Raw genomic sequence first — 5,481 nt, 5'->3', positions numbered from 1 at the left:
CAAACAATCAATCAATCAATCAATCAATCAATCAATCAATCAATCAATCAATCAATCAATCAATCAATCAATCAATCAATCAATCAATCAATCAATCAATCAATGCACTATAAAGAGACTTTATGCAGATTGGTGAGAGGTGACTATTACTCTGTATAAGAAGCCCAGGACTTTTAACAGGTAGCGGAAGTGATAAACCATGGTGTCAGCGAACGTCCGTAGTAAATAATTTCGATTCTTCGAATACTTTAAACCTCAATATTTTAGCTTTTTTGTAGACAGTTGTGAACCGCTGTCACTTGCTTGCACCACAGCCAACGAATAAAATTTGTAATACGGTTTTCTAGTTTTCAAAATTTCCGCATTTTTTTTTTTTCACCGAAGGTAATCAAGAACTACGTTTCGCAATTAAGCACAGCGGCAGCGGCGAACAGCATCGGACCCCTGGCCTAATCGTCTCCCGCCTGTTCTGCATGCTGGTAAACTTTTGCGTTTTGTGCAAAAGCACATCCCACTTCGTTCAATTTTGCTGCTTCTGCTGTTGCGTGCTGACCTGTGCCGAGAGTGTGTCTTCTGGTATGCATAGCGCTTGTCTGGTATAACATTTACAAGTGCCTGACGGTGGATTGTACCTTACAGGTACTACTTGCAACTACATGTACCATTTTGGCAAATGTTCGGGTGTCAATGCTTCTTCTTTTTGGAAGAAAGGTGACGTTCCTAAAGCTGAAGGGTGATGCGCTACTTCTGAGACAGCGAGAAAAAAAAGCGCTACGACATCTAGTAAAAAAAAAATTGCGCCCACCTCCCCGCGAGGGGAACCCTGTGTAGACGCGACGGGTCGTGGGGTTCACTTCGTGTTTCCGTTGGATTGATTCTGAAATCGCGTGAAACGTGTCCAGAACGCGTATGATTATAATGTTTTATGATTTTTATTATGTTTTATTGGCCAATCTTGGTCAATCTCTCTAAGTGGTATGCTTGGGGCTTCGCTGTCGCAACGACCTTTACTTCATCATTGTTGCTGTAAGTGGGAGCTTCTTTTCTTTTATTGCAAGTGTTAATCATTGCCCCATCATGCGTTGTATCAGTAGCATTTGATCTGTCTCGGTTTTGTGGCGCAGTGGGAAGAGCACCATGTACCTCGCGTTCCGCCAACAGGGTCGTGGGATGGAAACCGGGCGCCGCTAACTATTATTTTTTTGTACTGTAGGGGGAGGGGAATGGACGGACAACAACGCCGTATGGAGGGGCAAGACGAGTGAATGAGATGCAGTCACATCTAAAAGAGAGTTCCAGCATGGAGCGCACATTGACTGAGATAAACGAAAAGCTGTCCTTGCTCATGCCGCTTGTAGCTAAAGTGGATGCCCTAACTAACCTTGTTGCAAAACGGGACGGTAGTAAGTCCTCAATCGAGCCCATGTTAGAACAGCAGGAAGCAGGGTTGGAAAAAGTTGGCAAGCCGTCGAATGATGTCTTGGTGCTAAAGAAAATGTTGGAACGCTGAGATTCAGGTGACGCCCCTGTCATAAAAACAGGGAACGCACGAGTTAACGAACTTGAACAGTACAGTCGGCGTCAAAATCTTGAGATCCGCGGTTTTGTGCAAGAAGAGAATGAGAACTTGTTCCAGAAGTCGAAAGACGAGGCAGTGAAACTTCGCCTCCATAAGCTAAAACATAGCGCCATTGAAAACGTACAGGTCCGCGCAGAAGTAAACGGAGCGCAGGAGTGGTAACCGAATTGCATGGCTTCGCCGCGTAGGAGTGCCGACGAAAGCCGAAGAGCGGCGTTCGAGGGGTTCAATCGTGCTGCCCCCGCCGCCAAATATGATAAGTTTAGTCGCCGCCCTACTGGCGTGTCAGACTGGACGTAAACGTTTACAAAGGACAGCGCTTGTATACAGAGGCGCTGGTTATGCCGCTGCTTGCAGCCATTTGCGACGACTGAATCAGCGGCTGTTGGTATCGGAAAAGCTACGCGCGCTCGGAAAAGTGCCTTGTCGCGCTCCACAAAGCGTAACCATCGAATTCCTTTGCACAGGGGGCATAGTATTGCCTGACTATCCGATATCTCGTGGCTTGCCTTTGCGGTACCCGACATTGTGAAGCGGCAACAAAATATGCCGAAGAACACAGAAAGCATGTCTGGACGGGAAACTCTATGGTGGCTACAGTTATAAAAGAAACACCCCCGCTTCTGTGAAAGTTGTAATATTTGGTGTTGCATTGCACACTCGCGGTAACTTTTCTTTCACGACTCTTCGATAAAAAAGAAATACAAAGTGTCCATATTTTGTTGTCGCTTTATAACTCCTTGAAACTTAAACCAAAATATGCTGGATAGGAGCCGCTGAATAAGACATTGATGGCTCCGCTTTGCAGAGCGCAAAAAGGCACGTTGCCGACCGCACAAAGCTTCCTCGATACCAACAGCGGTGGATTCAGTCACCGCTGATGGCTGTGAGCGGCAATATACCCAAAAAATTCCCTCCCACTTCCCCAAGGGGGAGAGTGTGTAAGTGCGAATGCACGGTTGTTGATTGCGCGATTACGGTGGATATCGTGATCTTGAAGTGGAGAGGAGGCGCCCAACACCCGCAGTCACTGAGCGGAGAGAGGAGGAGGAGAGTAGCGCCCGCCATTACGGCCAGGGCTACACGAGTGCCCTCACGCGTCGGAATGCGGAGCGCCCGCTACGCGAGCGAGAGCTCTCCCGCCCGAAGTGGAGAAGAGGCTCCCAACACCCGCAGTCACTGAGCGGAGAGAGGAGGAGGAGAGTAGCGCGCGCCCATCTCCCCCCGTTGCTAGAGTAGACGAGGAGGAAGACGAGGAGTGCGTGCACCCGCAGCTGTTGCTATGCGGACGACGGCGGCGGACGATTCAGGCTCGCTTAAGAAGTGCAGTCGCAATTAATACACTATTTCAAGAATGTCACGCCCAGTCTGACACACCAGCAGATCGGCGATACAACGTGTCAGATAGGACCATGAGAACAGCCCGAATGTACCCATCGAACACGGGTGCTTGGTTCCCATCGGCACTCCTTGGTGGCGCAGCAATGCAATCCGGCTACCGCTCCTGTGCTCCGTTTACTTCTTCGTGGGCCTGTGCATCGCCTGCCAGGACGCTCTCAAAAGGAGCCTGTGATAATCGTTTGATTGTTTGTCGCTGACTCAGAAAGTAGAATGGGACAGGGGTTGCTCTCTGGTTAGTTCGTTTATCATGCAACCAACATTGTCAAAGCGGAAATGCTTCTTAAACCAAAGAAGGAAGACTGCAATTTTTCTAGAACATTTAAGCTTTGAAGCTTTGAGCAGATGCTGCTGGCAGCATATAGTTCCTGTGTGTTTGAGTACACGCTCCAGGACACATCAGCATGTAACTCCTCTAGTAGCTGAGTAGCTCCCCCTGTTTGTTGTACTAAAGCTATATCGATGTAGAGGCACATATTTGTGCCTTCTAAAACGTTGTTTTTTTACACTGTCTTTCAAATTCCACGCTGTTGGCTCAACAATGTTTTGCATGCTTCCTATTACAAAAATAAAAAAATCGGAGAACAATAAACACACTGGAACACGCGAATGAAAAAAAAATTCTGAGTGACAGGGAAAACGCCCCCGAAATGGAATAGTTGTGTACGATAGGTTGTCGGTGACAGCGGCAGCCGCACTCAATTGAAGCAGCTCCTCCATCTCAAACTTAGATTTGCCAGGCATGCGACTACTCTTCTTTCCCCTTTTCCTACAGTCCCATCCCTGTACGTAAACACTATGCAGAGGTAGGATGAAAAGTTTCTCTTTTAAATGTTTTTGGTATTCGTTTCTTTTTTAACCCTTTTATTTGATATGATTGATCAAGTAAATTAAATAGCAGTTTTTATACAATAAAACGCGTTTTGATCCTCCCAAAATTCCCACCTATTCTATATTGCACTTCAGATATTTTTTCACTTCCTGAAACATTTTCATTTGGCCGTGCTTCAGGGGTGGAAGTGTGTTTAAGCCTAGCCCGTTTCAAAAATGGAACACCAAGTGTTACAAATCTATATTGCCGTATTTATGTTTTGGTAAGTTGAGCTCTCATACTGAGGGTGGTAGACGCTTCGCTCCCAGCTGCCCTAAATACCTCCAATGGCTTGGGTGTAAGAGAGGTGTGCAGCGCAACCGACGCGTCCGCATAATGGCTGAGAGTGCACTCAGGATCACGGTAGTCCAGGAACGTTGTGAAAATGATTGCAAAGTAATGTTTTCTTTTATGTCTTTATGTTTATTCTTCACCGAGCAACATTCATTCCATGTAACTTTATTGATGTTATTTCTGCGTTGGCCAACATTATTATCGAGTCAGCAGTAGGACCCGCCATGGTCGTACTGCGGTGAAGGCGTTTGCTTGCGGATTCCAAGGACGCAGCTACCCTACGAGTCGCGTTGCTGCTCTTTAGATGGAGATAAATGCGAGAGCACCCGTGCGCCTATATTTTGGACCAGGATAAAACTTCCTGAGTTGTCATACTACTCCACAAACCTTCACTACTACGTGCGTATAGCCTACGTGCAGATTCATTGTGTAATTATTCCAAATATGAGTGAACAGTTGGTTGCGAAGTTCGTGATAATGTAGTTTTCCGCTTCCATTGGCACACAGTCGTCGCCCAGAACGAAAAAAAGCACACTTGAAGTGTGGAGACCTAATCGGAGCATTATGACGGCGATGTCATTTGATGTAATGGCGGAGCATCTAAAACGATCCACAGCCAGAGGTGACCGTCGATCGTCTCATTAAAGTAGCCATGAAGACAAAATACAAGTTGGGTTTATTAGAACAACTGCTTAGTCCCGATAACGATGATACCAATATCATCGCAATCTTTGAACAAATAACGGAGATATAAAGAAAACGTGCGAAGCAGTCGCGACCCCTAGCCAATTTCCGCAACTTTTCTATGACGTCACGGAACTTTGTGCGATTGGCGGCGGCCTAACTGACCTGTCACGACGACACATGACTGGACGTCTGTAATGGGGCCTCTAGTTCCATTTGACCGCATCACTTGAATGCTAACGTTACGCGCGGGAATAAGCTCACAGAACCACTCTGAAAAAAAAAGATTATTTTCCCACGTGAAGAATATCTGCTATTAGGTACATTTGCAAAGTTGTCTAATAATTGGAGTTTATTGTGTGTTAAGTGCAATAGATAGACTTCCACACAAAGGAATGGCTTGGTGCATTCTAGATCAATTTTTCCCGCTGTGTATTATTTCGAGGGCAAAAATAAATGCCATATTGAGAGAAAAGGCAGGTGATTGTAGTGTGGCGTTGTTGGAAGCGGCGAATGCGAACTGAAAAAAAAAATAATTGTTGGTCTGATGTTCCAACTAATACACTTACAAAAATTACACTGATATACCATGATTTCTAAAACTCACGCTTTCAAACCAGAAGGCACACATATCTATTCACCCAAAAGTTAGCGC

The sequence above is a fragment of the Haemaphysalis longicornis genome, unplaced genomic scaffold, assembly GCF_048455015.1.
Source record: "Haemaphysalis longicornis isolate Haplotype H1 unplaced genomic scaffold, Haemaphysalis longicornis Haplotype H1 scaffold_8, whole genome shotgun sequence".
NCBI classification, from domain to species: Eukaryota; Metazoa; Arthropoda; class Arachnida; order Ixodida; family Ixodidae; genus Haemaphysalis; species Haemaphysalis longicornis.
Note: the sequence above shows the minus strand (reverse complement) of the source record.